Source organism: Mytilus edulis, chromosome 1, assembly GCF_963676685.1.
Source record: "Mytilus edulis chromosome 1, xbMytEdul2.2, whole genome shotgun sequence".
NCBI lineage: Eukaryota > Metazoa > Mollusca > Bivalvia > Mytilida > Mytilidae > Mytilus > Mytilus edulis.
This window is the reverse complement of record NC_092344.1, coordinates 8,526,540-8,537,657: the sequence shown is the minus strand read 5'-3', so window position 1 is coordinate 8,537,657 and position 11,118 is coordinate 8,526,540.

Sequence of the window (11,118 nt, the reverse complement as noted above, 5' to 3'; positions counted from 1 at the left end):
GAAATATACATCCTAAGGCATACTAAGTACCGCACTCACGTAGTGATGCACACAAGACATCATACTTACCACCGTGAGACTATAAGGGACTGGAACGCCTTACCACCAGACATCCCACAGGCAGATATATTGACGTCAGAACCAACCCAAGGCTTGCAAAATATATTTGATACTTTATACTGAGAAATGTTTTTTTTCAGTTAACATAAAAAAAACAAGATAGTAGTTTTCCGTAAAGGTCAGAAATCAGACCTAATGAGACATGGATTTACAATGGTAATATTAATCAGTTTTATAGATCATTTTTGGTCTGGTGTGTTATTTCGTTATAAATAAATTTTGGTGTATTTACTGTCTTCTGATTGGTTAAAAGTATTAGTTTTATTTTCAATGTTGTCAATTTTGATGGCGACACTCCCACTCTGAGTATTCATACGCTAACATGTGTGTACGTTGATTTTGTTTATATAAATTATACAAAAAGTTCTTTGCGCCTTATTTTTGATAGAAATTTATTTATAATGAATGGCAATAATTTATCTTATTTTGATTTTATTGAACCATAAAACTAATTTTTGACTATTCACATTTTACATAATCCGCTTCGCGGATTATTCAATGTGAAGAGTCAAAAATTAGTTTTATGGTTCAATAAATTCAAAATAGATAATAGCCATTCATTAAATAATTGTAAATTCTATATTACTCAAAAACACTGCTTTACAATGCACGAAAGCTTTTTTTAGTATGATGAAAAATATGTCATCCCTATATCTGAACACTGCTACTTCTAAAAAATATATGAAATATTTTAATGTATGGTTGTGAAGAAAGTGTGTTCATAGTGCATTTATACAATGCAGAAAAAGTTCATTTGGACTATTGTAAAACAATATTACTGGAGTCAAGAGGTCGACTGCTGATGTATAAATGGTATATTATGAATTAGGAAGATTTCCATTTCTATATGGGTGTTTTTAGATGCCGGCTTAAATCATGGCTTAAACTTCATTGTAGTGAAAATTGTCACATTTATACATGCTACTGAGGAATAAGTAGCAAATAGTAATAAATGCAAAACCCGTGCAACTTGTATTCTGAAAAACTGTATATGATCAATTAACTTAGTGATCTCAGATTCAACAAACTCTGCATTATCAAATGCTGTCTTATTGTTCCTTAAACTACAGCTTTCAGGTTCTGTATAAAACGGAATTCTGTAACCATCTCTAATAATACTAAGAATATAGGCGTTTGCATTAATACTTTGTCAATAAGTGTACGCGTTGCTTATGTGACGAAGTCATTAATGGATAAATATATTTTATTACGTAATTACAAAGTCAAGAAAGATACTACAGTTTAAATGTTCGAATGTTCACAAACTGTCTTTAAAGTTGAATTGTTCGAATGTTCAGTATCTCACACGGGCACGTGATCGTATAGTGGTATAACTGTTCGTTCCTGTTAGAGTATTTCGGATATTAAGCGCATGAGTTCCAGCCTACCCACGAGGGGGAAGACCTTGGCGGAATCTCCGTTATCAATCTGTCCTGCTGTTCGAGTCCAATGCTGGATCTTATATAGTTCAGAGGGGCCATCCATCAAGTTCCAAAATGGCCATAAATGTCAACAGTTGTATAGAGTAGTCTAGCTATTAAGTAATACATGTACTATAGGTTGGTCAGTTGACAATGTTATTAACATCTGCGCAATGCAATTATATAACGTCAGCAAAATACATGAACGATAAATGTCTGCAAGGGTCAAATACATGTACTTGAAATTGTATTAATTATGTAACTAGTAGATTGGAACACAAATTGTGTTACATAATGCCTTCCCTCGCAATGAGAACGAAAGTTCGGTAAAATACAATAGTCCTTCTTCCTTTATGCTATTATAAATCCAGTAGTTCCTTGTTAAGTTTTCGGTAACCATCACCACATATATAGTTCATACAATTCTGCAATTCCAACATCCGGATACATAGAGTTTATAAAACCCGCCACCTTCATAGTATAAAGTTCATCAACCGCTGGAAAGGGCGCAAATCTTTGTACAAGTGTCGGTCATCATCATCTTCATTACGTAGTAGTTAACGCATCTAGCTGGTTGGTTCGTCCTTCTTAAGAGGCTGTTAATAACATCGTCATTGGGTTAAGTTTCATCCTTGATCAATGGCGCAGAGAAAGACATCAGTTTCTCTGGAAGCAGTAACATCTATTCCAACCAATTGCGAAGACACCATTTGTTTTTACCCAATTGTTCGTGGCAATAGAACCAGAACTCACAACATTCTTTTTGGCTAACCAAGATATATTCTTAATTAATTAACAGTACAAAAATATGGCTATTCCAATGAAGATCGCACCTAAACCCCACTGATAAATTTATTTCAATTTGGACAAACTAAAACTTTTTTACTTCCCCTTATTTCTTTTTTTTTTCTATTATTTATCATCTATCAGATTATTGATAGTTTGTTCACTCGCCTTGAGTTCGCATGATTGTCCAAGCCTAGCAATATTTTGTAAAACAATTTCTACATATAAATCAATACAATACGTTCTTTTTTTATATCGAATTATCCATTAAAACAAAATTAAAATAAAAGGGGGAATCTGTTGTATACAACTTCTACAAGTTTTAAAAATTCTACATAATAAAAACAAAGATATGTTTATTAACACAAGACATAAAAAATAGATTTAGAAATTCACAAATTAAAAGAAATATATAATTTGATCCTTTTCTATAACCCCTACACCTACATGATACCTATAACAAATAATATATACTAAAAACTATATGTGTTACTTTGTTCCCATGCAATTGTAATACTTTTACAGTTTTAAATTTTGTTTCGTTAATTAATCGTAACATTAAATATAGACCACACATTTATCTCCTTATTCTAAAAAAAAACGTTTAAGATTCCATTAATAAAATGTTAACTACCTCTTGCGCAATTTGTTACTGACTCTACATTTCATATTTGACAACAAAAAACACCTTATATTATTGCGAAAAAAAATCGTTCTCTGTAATGTATTACATTTTTCTAAAATTAGTATATAGTTTCCTCATCATCAACAAATGAAAGTTTTTAACGACCTTGACTGGCTATACAGCCCTTGCACGGTCGGTTCCTCATCATAATAATTCCTTCCTTTTTTATATATCTAATTTTTTTTTCATTTGTTTTAAAATTTCAAACCTACTGCCTATCCTATTTATACATTTCAATACGGCTCAGTGTTAGGGTATAAGTTGAAATCTGATTTTAAAACTTAACTAACATCTTAAAAACTAAAACAATAAACAAAATCTATGCCTACTTATGAACAAACTGACACATCGTTAAGATTCTTTTTTCAACTCCTTAATTAATTATTTCCTTATTCTTATCTTAATTTCTAATAATAATCCTCATATTAAAGTGTTCATGAAAAATTTCAATTTTACTGTAAAGCTAGTTTTCCTTTAATATCAATTATCTATTTCACTTAAATTTTCTCGTTACGTTCGTATGTCTCTCTTTTTTTTTTCTTTTTTTTTTATTAATATCAATCTACCACAACAATACTAGTATGTAAATCCCTTAGGGCAAAACATATTTCTGTGCTGTTTTCTGAAGATACGTCTCTTTTCCTATTAACAATATGTAAATATGGCGTAATCTAACACCATAAAAAAAACTTGCACCATTTATGTGCTATTTTCTGAAGATACGTCTCTTTTCCTATTAACAATATGTAAATATGGCGTAATCTAACACCATAAAAAAAAACTTGCACCATTTAATTACTAACATCACTTATGTTTATCAACCGAAAAAGGGGTTGGAATCTAAAATTATAGACTATTTGTTTTCTCTAAACAAATGTGCGTACACACTACCAACCTACGTAAACCCATAATTATCAATGGCTAGAATACGCAAACAATGTATCCTCAATGTACTCTTAACTTCATCTACCAAAGGTTCTAATTCAACCTTCATTTACACCGGTGCTCTACTAATTTTACGTAAAACATATGTTTTCTAGAATAATTGAGTGTATCTTCAAAAAAACAACCCATAATAATTATGACCAAAAACCACCATTAAATACGGAACAAAAAATGCTAATGTATCAGACATTTTATCTTTTTACAAATTTACTTTAAACGAAAAACTAGCTTAAATTCTCTATAACTTCACAAAAAAAAAACGGTTTGTTTTTTTTAAGAATCATATGTGTAATCTATCCTATCTCTTAAACAACACGTACCTCATAAAAAATAACACAAAAAAAAAATAACCTTTCATCCTGATAAAAAAAAATGTGTATAATATTCATAATTTTTAAATTGACCTATACTACCTTAAAACACCCAATAAAAAGTTTTATTTGAACCACATCTCGTGTACAAACATCAGAGTTTCAGCCTTTTTAAAATACGGCCTCTATCCCTTTAAAATTAAAAACTTTACTTAATATTTGTGCCATCCCTTGAAAAGCCATTTCTACTTGTTGTACTGACATAGAAATATCTTGATTTTCCATTAAGAAAAATGAAAGTAACTGAGTTCTTACCTTTTATATTCCTTCGCGTTATTTTAGACAATTCAAAATACATGAACGATAAATGTCTGCAAGGGTCAAATACATGTACTTGAAATTGTATTAATTATGTAACTAGTAGATTGGAACACAAATTGTGTTACACGTAACCTGTTTACCGGTGAATCGTTAGAGTTCACCTTTGTAACTGTACTTTTAAATGTGTTATCAAGCTTGACGAATTGTGAATGTGATTTTGTGCTAAAGTTTTGATATTTCTTCGAATTTTTGACAGGTCGCTGTCTGATACAGTACCAAATAAAAAGCTTAATGCCTTGCCTATAATAGGAAATAAACTGCGTTTAGTTCTAAATTTTGCCGTTTCGTCATAATATAAAGATTTGTAATCATTGAATTGGGATTGTAAATAATCTTTAGTCCTATTTAATCCTTCAACCTCCCTTTTTAGACTTAAGATAGTAGCCAAAATGTGGTGTTTTTTTCTGAGGTGTAGAACATAGAAATTGTGTGAACCTTTTGTGTAGCGAAAAAAGCCTTGCCCAAGTTTTGTTCTATTTCATTAAGAAACAATTCAAAATGATCCAAGTCAACGACAAAAGTAATAAGCCAATTTGACCTTGTTGTTGATATTTCCTTAATTTTCTGGAACATGACATTTTCTTTGACAATGAATTGGCTGGTTAAGCCAAAAAGAACAAGTGAGAACCACCACCACTTCATCACTGGTTCTTCCTAAAAATAAGGATACAGATATAGATTGTAATATATTTTATTTATATTGTCTTTATTAATTTTGAAATTCGTATGATAGTCCTGAATAGAATACTTTCTGGTTTTTCTTTATAGTCTCAAATTTAATTATAAGATCAAAGATAAAGATACGTATTCTGTGCATTTTTCTTGCTTCGTCTAAAATAACTTCTTGCGATAACCAAAGCGATTGGATCGTTTTAACCATCCAATGGCTCGGAAATTTTCCACCGTCCACTTCTTCAGGTGCTCCCGATAGGATAAATTGTATAATTCTGCAAATTGTTTTAGTCTTCCAATTATTTCTTTGAATTTTGTGGGTAACCCAAAATAATTGTCAATGATAATTGGATCCGACAAATTAATCAGTTTCTGAAATTCCTCATTTATAGGTTCCCTTCTCTTTTGGTCTTGTACTTCTTGAAAATGATTGAACATAAAGTCCAACCATAAATTAGGAGGTAATAGTTTCCACAAAGAGATTGATTGGAGCTGTGCAAAGCTTTCTTCTTTGTCTGCCATTCTGTAAAATGAGAATAAATACTAGTTTTAATACATATTTAATAAGTTTTAGAAATTCTAAAAGGATTTGCATTAACTACTACATGTACCTATAAAGCCAATTGATACCTACATAATACCTATTAAAGGGGGCACTAGCTGTCAAATTCAGGGTCACCGATTTGTCTAAAATTTTCATTTTTTATTTATAACAATGTAAAACATTTATCCAAACTATCAAAAGTGTGAAATAAACAGTTTACAGAGCATAGGGTCAGTAATATGTAGTTTCGTTTCGTGTGTATTTTAGTCTAGACTCCATCTAATTAAATATCGAGCTGACCTCCGATGACCATATATAAGCGATGTAAACATAAATATACTAATGATTAGATATAAATAGATTAACTGATTAAGCCAACTCGTGCATTTGGATTTTTATAGGTCTGTTTAATTTTATGTAATAGATTAAAAATATATGTTTCTCATCATTTATACATGTAGAAGAAAGATTTTTAGTGGATCGAATCAGTCATCAAATGATTTACCTTTGTTTCACATTCAATGTTGACATTCCTTTCCATTAAATAAACAATACACGTACAAAGCATGCATTGTCCATCTCTAGTTAAGGGGTTAAATTGAAGTTCACATGAATACGGATTTAATGAGGTCGACTTATTCACTTGCAAGTGAATAATTCATTATCAATATTATTTACCTTAATTTGACAAAATTGAACCATTTTGGCCGCTAAAAGAGAATTATTATTTCACTATTTCACTTTTATTATTGATTGAACAAAAACAAATCATACTTTACATTTTTATACATCTCGTAGCTATAGTGCCCCTTTAAAGCCCTCACTAAATTTTTTACATGTTCATTAGAATGCGTATCTTTTGCAATTGTGCTTCTGTCAAAACTATCAAAGTTTTCTACAGTTTTATCAAAACTATTTACATTTTTACTTATCTTGTCAATCTTGTTTCTTTGCATTGTTGCACCAAAAGCACCAGTTTCATGGTCGACCCTCCAGTGTCCGGGAATACCACACTCATAACATTTCCCTGGACGTTGAACTGGAACATTATTTCTAGGTGCGTTGGCGATTGAGAGGTACTGTAAGGGTAACGTTGATATATGCTGTTTACTTTGTTTCTCGTTTTTGATTTTACGTGCAGCTTTGTTTTCGGTTCTGATGATTCGTTTTTCATCGTCAGAATCGTCGGCCAGACTATGAGTTTCATATTCTGTCGTTGTTTCCCAGCCACTCTCGGATTGGTCTGCCCATTTAACTAATTTGTGTCTATGACGTAAATTATTTACATTATGATTACTGAGCTTTCTGTATTCAATGAGAAATACAAAAGCATGCACACATGACCAGAGTTATTTAAATGAGTAAAGTCACATGGTACAATAAAACAGGTTTAGAGCACATGTCTAATGTTTTTGTTTTGAATGGAAGGCTGTTACACTACTCACACGTACTCCATTGAGTATTTTATATCAAAATAAATTGAAGTAACATAGAGACCTAATGAGTAAATTTCTTGATTTTAGGTTTAAAATTATGATATTCATAGTCAGAGTTCGTATATATCATACATTAACATACATGAAGAAAAAAAATATTTATCTTTAAAAATGAATTTTTAAGAATTATTTTTTGAAGATTTATAGAAGTCAAATGGACTAAAATTATCAATGTTTCTTAGCGTAATTTGACAAAATTGAACTATTTTGGCTGCAAAAAGCGATTAACATTTGTTATTTCAATATATCACTTTCATTATTGATTGAACAGAAAAAAATCAAACTTTAGATTTTTTTATATATCTCGTAGCTAGTGCCCCTTTAAGACAGTATTTTTCCGCTATACTGCGAAACGCTAAAAATATATTCAACACATGCATACACAAGTAGACACAGAAATTAGGGCAAAAATTGCATCTACAGTTCCAAAACATGGGCGAAAGCCGAACTGCCTGGGCGTCAGTATGGGGTAGGTTTTAAAAGCAAGAGTTACATTTTACGCTTGAGACGTTAGTCAAATGTTAGTTTCATTTAAACATAACCGAATATCATTTACGATGCCGTATATAAAATTATTGATGATTTTAAAGGGGCACTAGCTGTCAAATTCATGGTCACCGATTTGACTAAAATTTTCATATTTTATTTATAACAATGTAAAACATTTATCCAAACTATCAAAATTGTGAAATAAACAGTTTACAGAGCACAGGATCAATAATATGTAGTTTCGTTTCGTGTGTATTAGACTCCATCTTTTATCGAGTTGACCTCAGATGACCATATAAGCGATGTAAACATAAATATACTAATGATTTAAATAGATTAAGCCAACACGTGCAGTTGGATTTTTATAGGTCTGTTTAATTTTATTTTATAGATTAAAAATATATGTTTCTCATCGTTTTTAAATGTAGAAGAAAGATCTTTAGTGGATCTAATCAGTCATCAAATGATTTACCTTTGTTTCACATTCAATGTTGACATTCCTTTCCTTTAAATAAACAGTACTAGTTAAGGGGTTAAATTGAAGTTCACATGAATACGGATTTAATGATGTCGACTTATTCACTTGCAAGTGAATAATTCATTATCAATATTATTTAGCTTAATTTGACAAAATTGAACCATTTCGGGCTGCTAAAAGAGAATTATTATTTCACTATTTCACTTTTATTATTGATTGAACAAAAACAAATCATGCATACTTTAGATTTTTATACATCTCGTAGCTAGTGCTCCTTTAATGGCAAATCAAATTGGGGATCCATTAAAAGAGACGATATAATTTAAATTTGAATTATAAGATGACATGAATGTATCATATGACTCTATTAAATATCGTAAGTATCAATATTATCAAAGCTAGTATGCTCAGTAATATTAATGCTTGTGAAAAACTGTCTATCGATAAATGTTTGAAATTAAAATTAGAAACCGGTCACTTTGACAATATAGTCCTTGTAACAATCGTATTCGAAGTTGGATTGGGCAACAGGCATATAATATGTAAGCGGCATCTCCACAAAAAACAAGGTACAATATAGTACATTCAAACAAAGCAACACATACACAAACATAATGGCAACACAGATACACAAACATAATGGCAACACATATTTTTTTTTTTAAATACCTCTAAGCTGACTGGAATGATGCTTCAAATAGTTAACTCAGATCAAAAGTATGACTATTTTAATATGAATAATATCAGAAGTCCATTGTTTAGTAATCTCCTGTTAATATTGAAGATGAATACCATTTTGTGTTGATTTGTCCTGCACATAGAAAATATAGATGTAACTTTTTACATTGTTATTTTGTTAAAACATATAAATGTAATTTTTTACATTATTATTTAAGAATTGAATGCTGCTTTTTGTAAATTTATTGGGGTGTAAAAGCGTTGACCGAAGTACATTTTGTATGAAGCGCTTCCAGCATTCAATTCTTAAATAATAATGTAAAAAAACCACGATTTTTATCAAGTTTTCATTTAATTTACCTGTGCACTTTATTGTGGGACCTCGTGTCATCATGATGATAAATGTTATTGTCTAATACAATTGTTTCAGGAATAGCACGAGATGTGCAGTTGGCCAATCAGAATAACGTATTATAATGAAACATACATCTAATGTAATTATTTAGCTAAAACAATGTTGCTGATAATGCAATAAAAATTTATTCATTCGATAATTTATTCCATCGGTGTATTTTTTCTTGTTTTTTTTTTAATGTCCTTTAAAGCTGTGACTATTATACTAACGTTAGTATACAGGGGCGTAGCTAGAAAGAAACGATGTGCAAGCAACTACCATGGAAAATTTTTTTGGACCCTTTTATGCAGATTTTTTTTTTTTCGGTTTTCGGTCATAGGACGGTTAAAAGAGGAGCTACATGTAGAAAGGACTTATAAACAATTTATGAATGAAAACTATTTATTAATCTTCTGAATAGAGTAAATCATGGTAAATTGAATACATAAACAACACATTTTTGTGATACCAAAATTACTCAAAATTGTCCAAAATCTGCTCTTCGGGTCTAGGCAGAAACGAACTTCTCTATTACTTTGTCAATATTAACACTGAATTCCCGATGAATATGCAGTAATGCTAGCGATGATAACCTGTCGTTGTTCATTGTTGATCGTACATTTGCAAGTTTTCAACAGACGTATTACCTTGATATATCTCCACGGTAGCACCCGCGAGGTGTTATAAATCAACGTACGTGTTCGCCATCGAGCGACCTCCCAATTGAATACGTCAAAATTACATGCCAGGTCAGTTTCGTATGTCTGAGAGATTTCTTCGTTTGTTATATTTCCAACAACACAAGGAAGCAGATACGGCGCAAAGAAGCGATTTTCTAATAATACCAGACGCGACTCCACTCTCCAGTTTCATTATCATATGGTCTATGAACGCAAAATATAATGAGACTTTCCAATACTGTTTTGGCGTGTTTGCAGGGTGATTGGGTCTTGTTGTCTGTCGAACACATCGCCTCAGGATCTGATAAATCTAATGCCGATTGGTACATCTCATTCCAAACAGATAAACCGTACTCAGTAATATGTGCTCCAAAACTACATGTCTTAGACTGAGTATAACAAATTCAAATCTTGTAAAAGATACAAGTTGCTGTCCGATTTTTTCATGATCTCCAATAAAACTTTTATTTTGAAACCAAATGCCGTTATTTAATGACATTTCATTAATCCAAAAATAGTGACAACATATGTGTTTCCTTTAATCATTTAATTTATATTTTAATTTTGCCATATTTTTTTTTGGATGCCGAATCGATGTGCACGCAACTGCGTGTTAGCGTATATGCAGCTACGCGCCTGGTATAATAGTCCCAGTTAAAGCCAACTCACTTGATATATATATGCCTATTTTAAAGTGTCTTTTTATGTTGTAATGACGTGTTACACTTCTATCTCTGGTAAGCCGTCAGTTTAAACGTTTAACTCCGCTGCATTTGTATGCTCCTGTCCTAGGTCAGAAGTCTGTTTTTAGTGGTTGTCGATTGTTGATGTGGTTTATACGTGGTTCTCGTTTTTCGTTTTATATATAGATTAAACCGTTGGTTTTCCTATTTGAATTGTTTTACATTAGTAGTTTTTGTCACTCTATACCTGATGCCCGGGTGGCGATGAGTCAAGCCTCATTGTTGAAGGACGTACTTTAACCTGTAATTGTTTACTTTTTATACATTGTGACTTGAATGGAGTGTTATCTCATTG